This window comes from Oryctolagus cuniculus, chromosome 6 (assembly GCF_051225735.1).
Source record: "Oryctolagus cuniculus isolate XC-2025 breed Fujian yellow rabbit chromosome 6, ASM5122573v1, whole genome shotgun sequence".
Lineage (NCBI taxonomy): Eukaryota > Metazoa > Chordata > Mammalia > Lagomorpha > Leporidae > Oryctolagus > Oryctolagus cuniculus.
The window spans coordinates 103,704,671-103,718,310 of NC_142872.1; the positions used below are offsets into that span (position 1 = coordinate 103,704,671).

Genomic DNA, 13,640 nt, shown 5'->3' on the forward strand with positions numbered 1-13,640 from the left:
CATTCTAACTGGCATTGTAACCATTAAACTCTGCTGTGCTGATATTGAAAGATAACTGATAAAGGTAACCATTTTCTAGGAAGTATAAAATGTCATCCTTCATAAGACAATAGTGAGAAAATATTCCATATAAATAAATATAGTCACAATCGAGAGGCCATGTTTCCTTAAAAGAAATAGCGCAGGAGCTGACACTGTGGCATAGCAGGTAAAGCCACTTCCTGCAGTGCTGGCATCCCATATGGGCTCCAGTTTGAGTCCCAGCTGCTCCACTTCTGATCCAGCTCTCTGCTGTATGGCCTGGGAAAGCAGTAGAAGATGGCCTAAGTCCTTGGGCCCCTGTACCCACGTGGGAGACCCAGAGGAAGCTCCTGGCTCCTGGCATCAGTGCAGCCCAGCTCCGGCCTTTGTGGCCAACTGGGGAGTGGACCAGCAGGTGGAAGACCTCTCTCTCTCTCTGCCACTCATTCTCTCTCTGTGTAACTCTGGCTTACAAATAAATAAAATAAATCTTTTTTAAAAAAGAAATAGCACAACACAAATGTTCTCATTGTCATTGTCATCATTCTAATCACAAAAAGTTTTCTACATTTTTGTCTACGTATCTTGTTCCATGTGCTAAAACTTTACGTTTGCTTGTTGCTTTGAAATTGCTAATATTGTCTAAGAACAGGGTAGATGTACAACATTCCCAGAAAATGAGAAATTGAAATACACAAATAAGCTAATAAAAAGCAAACTTTAAAAATGTGATATTTGTATCCTCAGATTTAGGATATTCCCTATTGCAAGATGCATAGGAGATCCCATATGTGACAGTTGTTAAATACTATAGACTAGAAAATATATTTGTTAATGAATGCATTAATCAAAATATAATTGCAATCTATGCTGTGTAAAATACAAATGTTTCGGTGACTGTGATATTGAACAATTAACCTTTAACTATTATAAGGGCCTTTTAAGTTAAAATTTTCTTTGAAATAAATATACGTACGTAGGAAGTATATTCCACTATCTCCTTCAGATATGCTGCAAATATGACACCACAAAGGCATCACCCACCAATTCAAACCCTAGATGCTGGCAGTAGATGAATGCCCTCTGACTTCCTGTAACGTCTGTGTTTTTTTATGTTGGCAAAATCATCGTGTAGTAATCTATAACAAATTCAGGCAGTTTTGTTTGGTTGTTTTAAACCCATTTTCTTCCAAACTCCTATAAAAATAGAGACTATAAATTGGTTAGCATGGATTGCCCATGGCAGCACATTTTTTAAATGAAAATTTTCATTGTCAATGGATTTTATGCAGAGCCTTTAGAGATTGTTCAAATCGCCAGCAGTCAATTTAACCATGTTAATCTTTATACCTGAGGGCCTAATTCTTAGAAAAGCTTTTGGCATGTTTTCAGACTACTCATAATAATTATATGGATGAACCGTGGATTCTAGTTGTCTGTATTATAATCACCTCATTTTATGTTTTGGAAAATGGAAAGAAAAGTCACTTTCCCCCAATTACACACCATGTACCCACACACAAATGGCCATCATCTTTTGGAAGAAGGTTCTGAACATCCATCTGACGTGAATAAATATTTCTTTGTAAAGATAATATTAAAAATGGTTTGTGTATACATTTGAACTGAGCTAGCACAGCTATAAACGTGTGGTCTATTTGACCAGTTTATACAATTGTTTACAGTTTTATAAGACATACATAGTTACCATAGCAACAACTCAGAATAAGCATGGTAGAAAACTTATTCTACTCCAGGAAAAAAGCCACTTCAACAAAATGTGTGGCACACATTATAGGTTGAAGCTGTTTTTATCTTATTTTGGGGGGGGGTGGATATTCTCCTACAAATCATACTTGTTCTCTTACAATTTATCACCCTGAGAAGAAAAATGCAGTACAATGTTCAAATAGTCTAACCAAAAAGTCTACACCTAAGCTATTCAACAAAAATGACTCCTCAGATTGCTATTCAGGAAGTAGATGGTTATACTCTATAATGCTTGTTTTGTCTTATGAGCCCTTATTTTTTTTTTTTATTTTAAAGATGTATTCTTGTTATCTGAATTACAGAGAGAGAGGGACAGACTCATTCACACACACAGATACACACACACACATACATGGTGGTGGGTGGGAGGAAAGATTGTCCATATTCTGGTTTCCTGAAATGGCTAGCACTGGGGCCAAGCTGAATCCAGGAGCCAGGAGCTTCTTCCAGGTATCCCATGTGTGTAGCAGGGGCCCAATTCCTTAGTCCATATTCTCCTGATTTCCTAGGCCATTAGCAGGGAGCTAGATCGGAAGTGGAGAGGCCAGGATATGAACTGGTACCTATATGGAATGTTGGAATCTCAAGCAAGGGCTTTACCAGCTATGCTGTAACACTGGCCTCATGAATTTCTAATTCTTACAAGACTTTAAGTTTTCCTCTTCTTTGAATCCATGATCATATTTTACATATGTATGATCATATCTTAAGAGATATAAAAATGGGCTCTTTATTTAATTATTTTTATAAAGATTTATTTTATTTATTTGAAAAACAGAGTTACAGAGAGAGAGACAGAGACAGAGAAAGGTCTTCCTCCCACTGGTACACACCCAAAATGGCCATAATAGCTGGAGCTGAGCTGATCTGAAGCCTGGATCCAGGAGCTTCCTGGATCTTCTATGTGGGTGCAGGGGCTCAAGGACTTGGGCCATTATCTACTGCTTTCTCAGGCAAATTAAAAGAGAGCTGGATTGGAAGTGGAATAGCTGAGACTTGAACCAGGGCTTATATGGGATGTCTAAGCTGCAGGCTGGGGCTTTAAACTGCTGTGCCACACGCTGACCCCCTATTTCATTCTTTCAATTCATGAAACGTGATCAAGTGTCTGTTTTGACCTAAACAATATTCATAGCATGAGAAATTCAGAGAAAAACAAACCACATGTGTACTATTAGAAAGATTAGGATATGCTGTACCACTTTTGTTCTGTTTTATTCTATAAAGTGGATGGATACTTCAGTTTGGAGTTGTTTCTTATTTATACATAATTAAAATTATTAATTATTTTATGTGCACATAAATATGAATATACTTACATCTCTATGTATTTAGAGTGCAGATGTATTTAAGAGTGTATATCTGGTTTGTTTGATAACTCATGATGAATCAAATTTGAAGAGTCTAGAACAAGTATAAATATTTTTGTAAAAAGATATTTAGTTAGAGTTAATTTATATTAAAATAACAAAATTTTACTTAATATCTAAATTATATGAGGCATAGAGAAAAGAAATAAAAAACAATCTCTGAATATAAGAATTTGATAAGAAAGTGAGAAAAACAAGACAACATTATGCCCATAGATAACTGAAATAGTGTGTGTTGAGAACTATATGAGTAGGTTGGTGTATAAGTGCTAATGACTGGAAAGAAATAAAATTATTTTTCTTCTTAAGTTGTTATGGTGGAAGGCAACAACCTAAATATGGCATTTGTTCTGGGACTATCTTGAGATAGTCAGGTACTCTGCCTAACACTGGAATCAATTGGTGAACTTACAAAGACCTTTCTCCAAATAATGAAATCGTAGAATAAATTCTGCAGCCCATGAATAGATGGTTTTAAAGTCTTCAGTTAACTCCACCAGGCAGCTCCCACTTAGAACCACTGAGGTAGAAAGAGAAAGTTAACATGTTCTAGGAAAAAAAATATCCAATGAAGAACAGAGAGAAGAGAAATGTAACACACTGTACCAGAAAGGATATGGTGAAACATTAAAGTATTCTAAAAAGGATTAATATTGTAACTGAATATATGGAACAATAATAATTCTACCCAAAGAACATAAACTTCAAGGGAAGTTGGCAAATAACAAGGGGCAGAAAGAGGAGGAGGAGAAGGGGAAAGTAAAAATCATATTTCACATCATTTCCAACATTTTGGTTACTATTTTACATATTTGTATGAGTTGCATCCTAGTGAAATGCAATTTTGATTCAACCTTTTGGATTTATCTGTTTATTTTTAAAGATGTATTTAGTTTTTGAAAGATTGAGTTACAGAGAGGCAGAGACAGAGAATGAGAGAGAGAAAGAGGTCTTCCATCCCCTGGTTCATTCCCCAAATGACTGCAACAGCCCAAACTGGGCCAATCCAAAGCCAGGAGCCAGGTACTTCTTTATAGTCTCCGAGACCAGTGCAGGAGCCCAAGGACTTGGGCCACTTCTACTGCTTTCCCAGGCCATAGAAGAGAGCTGGATCGAAAGTGGAGCAGCCAGGACTTGAACTGGCACCCATAAAGGATGCTGGCACTGCAGGTGGTAACTTTACCCTCTATGCCACAGTGCCTGCCCCAACCTTTTGGATTTACACATTACTATGCTATTTAATAGTCTTTTTTATCTTCATATCATCATATCCTATGATTATTTACAGCTCATTTATAAGAAATTTCAGGAACATAAAAGCCAAATATTTCTCAAAGGAAAATGAATTTTTACAGTTTTGCCTTAGAAATCTAACTAAATTTTGCAGTTTAACAGTTTTTTAATATCTTCATTGGACAATTTGTGTTAAATTCATAGCTTGATTTTTCTTAAGAGTTTTCTCTTCCTAAAGAGACTCCAAGTAGTTATGCAGCCAGGCTCTCCTGGAGAGAGAGGGGCCAGTGATTTCTCCCGTTTCAGAGCCTTTTTGTGATGCTACGTTCTGGTCAAGTGTTACTTAATGATTAGTTTAACTAATATATAGCCTACTTCCAGCTGAATATTTGTTGTTATTGTGTGTTGTTTTATTTTATTTTCAATGGGTGTAAAATATTCAGTGTGATAAATGTCATTCAGCTTTGATATTAAAGTGTATACCCAACGCAAGTTCATGAAACATTCAAATCAAATGGTTTCTAAAATGTCATGAAGTTAACCTGACTTTCAGGTATAACAAAACACTCTGGACTGAAATAAATTCATGTGTATTCATTTGCTTAAGAACTTCAAATTCTTCATATCTCACTTATAGTGCAGTTTTGTTTTTTCTTGTAAATATATTTCAACCACTATTGTGTTTAGGCTTTGTTAGCAAAGTTGGTTTTGAGTAACAAGACACTGCATGATCAAAACAAAACACTCATGAGACAAAATTGTCGCTCCCCCTCTTCGTGGAGGAACGACACAGGACCCTGCGCTGTTCTTTCGTCTGCTCGGCCCTCCCCGGGTTTGCTGCTGGTTCTTCCCGGGTTGGCTACTATCCCTTCCACCTCCGTGGAAGGGCAGTTCCCCCTGGCCACATTCCCCACTTCCGCAGGGGAGCGGCACACCGCCGGCCGGCTTTCTCGGGGGCTGCACAGGTGTTCCCCTTAGATGTTCCCCATAGATGTTCCTAGTGCATGCCGTCTCTCTCCTCCTTTATAGTCCTCCTCCGCCAATCCTAACTCGGCTGCCCACACGCCGAGTACGCTGCTCTCCAATCAGGAGCAAGTCCTACAGTTTATTGGTTGAACTGGAGGCAGCTGTGCGGAAGCTGTTTACTTCTCTCCCAGCGCCATATTGTGGGAGAGCAGATGCATAGAATAAGTCTTAATTCCAGTAACTCAGTCTAGTCCGGTTTGCTCCCCACAAAAATAATATTTGAACACTATATTTATCAGAATAGTAGTCACTTGAATTTGGTCATTATAAGTGGTTTTATTACAGCTATATGAATGTATACTTGTATGTATATATAATATACAGCAAAATAGACTTTAAAACTACCTTTAAAATACACAACACTTGTTCTTCAATGCATATTTTGACTGTGCTCAATTCAATTGTTAACTTTAGATAAGACTGTGTCCTTAATTTGTGTGTGAAAAACCATGAGAGCAGATTGAGTTTATAGCATAGTTAAATCCAAAGAATATGACAATGTGAACATTATAAGTCAAAGATCAATTTCTTAGATATATGAAAATTTAGCTTGAAAGTCTTTCCTTTCTTGAGTTTTTCTGCCAATAATAGATAATTATTTGAATATAACATTTTCAAAGAATACACAATTTGACCAGTTAATTGATTTTTAGGATCTTTTAATTTCACCATTAACCTTACTCTTTCAAAGCATGCCTTCACATTGTATAAATTTCAACAGCACATAAAATGGCAGTACGTAGCTTATTTTAAAGACAATTTTTTTAGTGTAGCAGTGTTAAATCTTCATTGATCCAGAATCCAACCCACATGGTATCACTTTGAATCCAATTTAGACAAGTTTGACTAATCTCACCCTGCCTAAAAAAACTATAAATATTAAGCTGTAAAGCTCTTTGTGATGTTTCTGTCTCCTCTTCAACTTCTGGCTTCCCTTCAGTTAATTTGCAACAGCTTCTACATCTGGAAGGTGACTTGATCCATGATCCACCAAATAATTCCCAATTCTTCAAACTCCTACAATAACTTTGACTGTTAATGATCAGGATTTGTGTTTACCTTTACATTTCTCCCAAATATCGTTTTTTTAATCATCTATTTTTACAGTTTCCTGATTAATTTTTGGTATAAAATTTTATGTTCTTCACTTTACAGATACTGGAATATCAATAGAGGAGCTGAGTGGAGTTGCAGTGCTCAGAAGAACAAGACAGAGAGAATGACTTTTGCCCCCTAGGTAAAATGTTGAGTAATTTTATCTCAGTTCTGCATATGGCAAAAATAAGTAACTGGATACCGGAGAAATTGAGAATGGCTGCAAGAATAAAAAAAAAAAGCCACTGGGCTCATGTTTTTTGGTAGAATGCATTCTTCTTAAGACTGGACTATTGGTAATAACATTTTGTAAAAATTAAAGTATTACAGGTCAATTTCCCTATCCCTTTTTTTGAAAGTAACATTAATTTATGGTGTTGGCTCATGGGAGAATTTCATTTTTGACATCACTATCATTATCATAATAAATAAAACTGGTTTCTGCAAACTGTGTACTATACAATTTAGCCAAAGCAAGTTGTTACTAAATTTACATAATTAAATATGTAATTTATATACACATATGCAATGCATATATGATGTTTATTTTTATACATGATAAATATAATGTATATATAAAAGACGTGTATATAAATATGAGTGTAATTCCCTTATATTTATGAAAGTTCAATTGTGTCATTTTTACATCCCTTCTTAAGTTGATGAAATGACAGTTCAAACAGATGAGTATTTTTAATTTTTTTTGTCTAAAATCCTGATACATTAATAGGCACAAATGTCTTAGTAAATGAAAGTTAACTGTGAAATGTATTGCTGATTTTGATAGACATTTTTCATCATTTAATTTATTAGGGACAATTTACTAGTTTTTGGGAGAATAATCTATCAAATATAGCATGTTAATATTGCTACTTTCTCTGGTAATTCTGGTAAAAAATACAGAATGGTACAGATTTTGCTTAGTGGTGAGTGCATAATTTAGTAGTAAGACTTTTAATCTTCTTGGTTTCCTTTGTGCTATGACTCTAGATTTTGGGAGAAAGCCTCCCTTGATCTATTTCTAGCAATGAAGGCATCTAGATCAGTAGCCCTTGAGGAACACCCACATTTTTCAGATCATCAAAAGCCATGCATCAGTGTGGTGAATGCATCCCCTCCTGAAGAACAAAGGGACAGCTCAACAGAGAGCACCTGATTGTAGCAGATCAGAAGGACGGCGTTTGACCCTGTTTGAAAAAAGAGAACAGGAAAAGAAAGAGAAAAGTTGAATAAATAAAAATATCACCATCAAACTGCAAACTGTTATCGATTGATGGATGCATTCACCAGGTATTTGTTTTTGTATGTGTTGCAATGTTTGACACATCTTGAAAGAAACATAAAATATCCAAAGTTCCTCTCTAAGCTATGTATTTTTGTGACTGCCACAAGGTTTCACTTGTGTCACTAAATTTACTGAAAGTATTGAAGGAAAGAAAACTCAAGGGAGCCACAGATGTTTGTAGTTTTCAATTTGCAGAATTGAATACTGGCGAACAGTTATTTAATGCACACATGAATTTAGATGATTATTTTCAGATATGCTTTCAATCAATAATGCCTCCAGTTAGATGCATAATGTTTTTCCTATCACCTGTTTTGGGTTAGGTCAAGAAGTTATACTTTATATTTCTATTGTTGATCTTCACAGTAAAAGATTTTCTCACACAATTTTCTCTCCGTTTTCATATCTGCTCTCTCATTAGTCCCGTGCTGTCAACCGCAGTTAATATCATTGCTTTGGGGGAATTATCCTAATTATCTAGTACATAGAACATATTGAATAGGTTAGCATTTCAGGTGCACAGTTATCATAGAGATTAGTATGTATGAAGGCAGTTAACAATTGCAATTAAAAAGTTAAAAATTGATCCTTAAAAATATTGATCTTTTAATGGATGCTATTTGAGAGACTTTAAAAGATTAAGTGCAAGTATTTTGTAGTATGGTATAGAAGCTGCTTCTATACACAAAATGAAACTATTAGAAAAACACACAAAAACTTTACAATCAAATGGAGCTAAATGCCTGAGACTGATTTTTCATTGAGAACTATTCAATATTAATTGAGTTAGCAAAATGATTGCTTTTCAACATATATAGAAATCGATTGGGGAATTCAGTTTACTAACTGATAGAAACTAGTTTAGACTTGCATATTCAAGTTGATGGTTATTTCAGTGATTTTATTTGAATTCACTGGAAACAATGGATTTGAATGAGAAGAACCAACAGTCTAATGACCTTTCTTATAATCAGAGAATAGGATTTCCAAATGTCTAGTCAGGGATAAAATCAATTCCTTTAGCATACTTTTATTTTAATAAATTTTATTACAGAAAAAGCAACACTTAAAGTTAGGTAAACTTCAAATTTTTTTAAATTATAATTTTAAACTGTGACTTCATGAACCAAAAATAGTTTTAGCACTAAATTTGTGGCATCAGTGAAATAACATACAGGAACACTGAGGATGGAAATCTGAGACCTTGAGAACAGAGAAATATAACTAAAGAGCATGTGTTTGACAAAAATCCATAGGAACTGGGGGTTTCAAGTTTCACTCAATTCCATTATATTCAACTCAACAAATCTTTATGAAACACTATACTGTGGAAGATGCAAAGGCAGCCGTCAGAATCCACGTTTTTGAAATTTACCCCTGGAGGATGATATTTGAAGGGGGAAGTACTAGGAAATAACAGCTCATCATTTCCCTGTCCACTGGGACTAAGGGACTCAGAGGTACTTTTTCTGTGTCCTCTGCAGTACTAAAATATTAAGAAGTCTGCATTGCTTCATTACATTTTGAATCAGAATAAGTGTTTTGAGTGGATGGGGTAGGAAACTCCCTAGCTACCATTCCAACTTTGGTAGTGAGCACAGCAACAAGTAGTCAGGAAGATGATAATAATGAGTGTGTGGAACAATGAGTATCTGATGTTTCGTCTACACACCTGGTTTACCACAAATTTCCCTGTGAGTAAATTATTTAAATTATTTAGGTCTCAACTTAGTCATCTATAAATAAAAAATGTAAAATATTGCTAGCATTCAACAACATTTGACTTACAATGTGCACACTTCCATATGATTCAATCTAGAATAAGGAAGAGTTTTAAATTCAAGGTCACCTTCAAGATGATCTTCAGATACTTGATGAAACTGCATTTGGAAGGGATTTGAGAGAGAGTTCATTGAATGTCTATGGAGAGTGAAAATAAAAGGGATGCATTTGAGAGAAGAACCCATACGAATGTAAACCTAGAGTATAGAATCATTTGCAAAAAGAAATGTACAACAAATAGCCAACTTGCGTCTACCAGTTCTTATGAGACGATGATCTGAGTGACAGCAATGTCAATATGTAATGCTTGACAACTTGGAGGTGAGGTAAATGGCATGGGAGATACACCGAAGGACAGGGCTTTTCTTGAGAAAGCGTCCGTTGTTAATTTGCATATATCACTGAAAGTTTTTAAAATTGTAGACTCTAATAGAGTGACTCTTATAATTTCAGACAAGAAAGCCCATGCATTCCTACAATTGGCACAAACTAAAGAAAATGACACATATGTATAAACCTTTAAAGAATTTTTTTCTCCAATTATAATCTGTATATGGGGTTTTCAAAAAGCTCAAAGAAAATATATATTATGGAAAAAACTATGCATTGAATTAAAAAAATTTGCACAGAATTGACTTTATCTTTTAAATTCATTTTCCATGTACTTTTTTTTTGACAGGCAAAGTGGATAGTGAGAGAGAGAGATAGAGAGAAAGGTCTTCCTTTTTTCCGTTGGTTTGGCCAGCACACTGCAGCCGGCGCACCGTGCTTATCCAAAGCCAGGAGCCAGGTGTTTCTCCTGGTCTCCAATACGGGTGCAGGGCCCAAGCACTTGGACCATCCTCCACTGCCTTCCCCGGGCCACAGCAGAGAGCTGGACTGGAAGAGGAGCAACCGGGACAGAACCGGCGCCCCAGCTGGGACTAGAACCCAGGGTGCCAGCGCTGCAGGCGGAGGATTAGCCTATTGAGCCATGGTGCCGGCTTCCATGTACTTTTTGAACTATCCTCATATGAGATCCACCTCTAATGAAAAGCACAAATAGAGTTCTCTTACAGGTTAGCTTTACAAACAAGAACAGCTCTTCAGGGATACAGAACAGTTTTGCTTGCCTTATCATTTGCCTGTGTGTAGTTTCATCCTTCTCGGAAACACCTGTTACTGGCAATGAGAACTAGCCTTTTGGAAACAGTAGTTGGTGAAACTCCACTCTCTTTTGTATGGAGTTGAATGGGACCTCTTCTTTAAAACCTGAACAGACATTTCACTGAGCTGCCTGAGACGGACTGAAGCCATGTTTGTGGTGATCTTGCTTTCAGATATGTGTATTCTGAAATTCATTTATCTTGAAAAAACTAACAGAGAAGGCCAGAAAGTAAGCAAGCTCTCCTGTATCCCCTTCACTGGGATATTACCAAACTGCTCCCCTAGAATTGAAATTTAGTAAGTCTTATATGATTGTTAAGAACAAACCAATTCAGTACATTATTAGCTTTGTACATTTCCAGACTCTTTAATTGAATAGATGAATTTGGCCTCTCAGAATGAGCAAGGTTTCTTGTGTATCAGTTATGCATAATTTTCCTGAGATACCCAATGGGCATATAATACTGCATGCATATACTGCATGAAACTCTCAGAGTATTACTTCTGCACAAATCACATTTAATATTTTCATTGCTATATCTAGTAAAAGTCACAGCACATAATAGAAATAAAAGAAAAAAGCAATAATAATGAATAATGTTCAGATTTAGAAGAGTTAATTCTTGATGGTCAACACAATACGAGATTGTCATGATGAATTCAGAGCCAATTTAGATTTCAAAAATCCTTGTTAGGACTATGAGAGCAATTATCAAAACCATGTCAAGAAGTTTGAAGCGGTTTAGGGCTTACGGAAGTGTTCCATACTCCTTCAATCTATTTATATACCAAACTGTATTGAATGTCTACTGCTAGACAACTTTCTAGGTGCTGATGGAACAAGGACAGAAGCCTCAGCCATCTTAGCTCCTTGCCTGAAAGTAACTCAAATTCCCTGATGGACTCCCATACCCCTGCATTCTTCTTAGAGACCAGTTCAATTTCACACCCTGGGCTTTTTCCCCACTCCACCCTCTGCATTATTTTATGTTTGTAAGCCCTCCAAAACCTGAAAAACCTGTAAGAAGAAATGCAACTTTGATGATTGTCCCCACCCTGGACTCTTAGCCCACCCTAAGTTATATAAGGACAAACCTGCTGGAGGACTGTGCTCTCTGCCACAGGTTTTGTTGGTGTGCATGCCAGCAGTTGGCCACTTCTATGATGTATTTCCTCATGAATAAATTTCTTTTAGCTTGTGAGTTCATATCTTGCCTCCCTTCTGTTCTGCTCTCCTTTCTTTACAGGTGCTATTGATGCAAATGTGAACAAAATTTGAAATTCCCGTGTTTTTTTTTTAAGTCTATTTATTCATCTGAAAAACAGGACAGTGAAAGAAGAGACAGAACATAATTTCATTCAATTGCTGTTCACTCCCCAAATGTCTGCAATACCCAGGCCTGGACCAGGTTGAATTCAGAATCCAGGAAACCCATCAATGTCACCCGCCTTGGGGGCAGTTGCCCAAGCACTTTGACCATCTTCTGTTGCCCTTCAGGAGTATTAGCAAAGACCTGAATTGGAAGCAGAGCACCTGGGGCTTGAAACAATCCTCTGATAGGGGATGCTAGCACTGCAAATGGTTGCTTAATCTACAGTGCCACAATGCCAGCTCCCTAAATTCCTGTTTTTATGTCACTTATATTTTTAGCAATGGAATAGAATATTAATGAATATAAATTGAAATGTAAATTGAGAATTACAATTTAAACCAGGAAATTCTGGATTGGGTTCACTTTGTCAATTAAAAGTGTGATATTTTAAAATTATATTTAATTTGCATGTAATATATAAGTAAAGAGTATACCGTAGTCTTCTACTCAGATCTTCTCCTACGGATAGGGGAGCAGATTCCCTCAGCTGACTAGCTGCTAATGGCTCACAGCTAGTTCGTTTTTCAAGGAATTGTTTTCAGAGGGAAGATTCTTTGCCCAAGTTTATGCCCACTCCCCCTAGTAAACAATGACTGGTCCAACAGTGAGTAAGATTGCTTGATGCCCCTGCCTTGGCTGGGGCAACTTTGAGGGTATATCTAGCTCCTATGGTCTCTACCTTAAGGAGGTTTTTGTTGCAAATCCAATGCAGATCATGTTTTTCTATGCTCAGTCTTGTTTCCTTTACTCCTGTACACATGTTAGTTTTTTTTTAAATAAGATTCATTTATTCATTTGCAAAGCAAAATGACAGATAGGGAAACACGGAGAGGGAGGGAGAGATAGGAGGAAGGAGAGATATCTTGTATCCACAGCAACAGGGCCAGGATGAAGCCAGGAATCCGGTACTCCTTTTGGGTCTGCCACATAGGTGGCAGGGACTCAAGTATTTGGACTTCATCTGCTGTCTTTCTAGGTGGGCAGCTGTTGGCATGCTCCAACATGTGTCAATTTATAGAAAACATCTCAGAAGTTTTCTCCACAAAAATCATCATATCAAAATCTGTACCTAAAAACTTGTTCTAGATGATAGCTTTACGGAGAGTTACTTTGGGAGATGCCAGTATTGGAAAACATATTTTTGTATAAGTCCAAATTTTGTGTTGAGTGCTGTGATTTTTTTTTCACAAAGTTAGATAAGTCTTCAAGTTTTTGTCAAGATTGTGATGAGGTTGAAATAGACTCTGAAAGCAAAAACAAACAGAACTTTTGAGTTGTAAATTCTGGGCCGTATTTCTAATATTTTTTAAGATTTATTTATTTGAAAGTCAGAGTTACAGAAAAAGAGATTTCCATTTATTTGTCCACTCCCCAGATGGCCACATCAGCCAGAACTGGATCAGGCCGAAGCCAGGAGCCAGGAACTTCTTCCAGGTTTCCCACGTGAGTGCAGGAGCCCAAACACTTGGGTCACCTTTGGCTGGTTTCCCAGGCCATTATTAGGGATTGGATCAGAAGTTCAGCAGCAGGGATGTCACT

The 13,640-nt window shown here is 36.6% G+C and overlaps 1 long non-coding RNA gene across 4 annotated transcripts in view; it reads left to right on the forward strand.

The window, feature by feature from the left end:
- The window catches only part of LOC127490586 (uncharacterized), a 184,924-nt gene that overhangs the window by 111,892 nt on the left and 59,392 nt on the right, over positions 1 to 13,640 (forward strand). For 2 of the 4 annotated variants that reach the window (XR_016235746.1, XR_016235747.1), the window contains exons 2-3: positions 6,576 to 6,657; positions 7,506 to 9,840. This is a non-coding gene — a long non-coding RNA (uncharacterized LOC127490586). Of the gene's footprint in view, positions 1 to 6,575; positions 6,658 to 7,505; positions 9,841 to 13,640 lie in introns of those variants that run through there. The other 2 variants (XR_016235745.1, XR_016235748.1) reach the window with 1 other exon arrangement.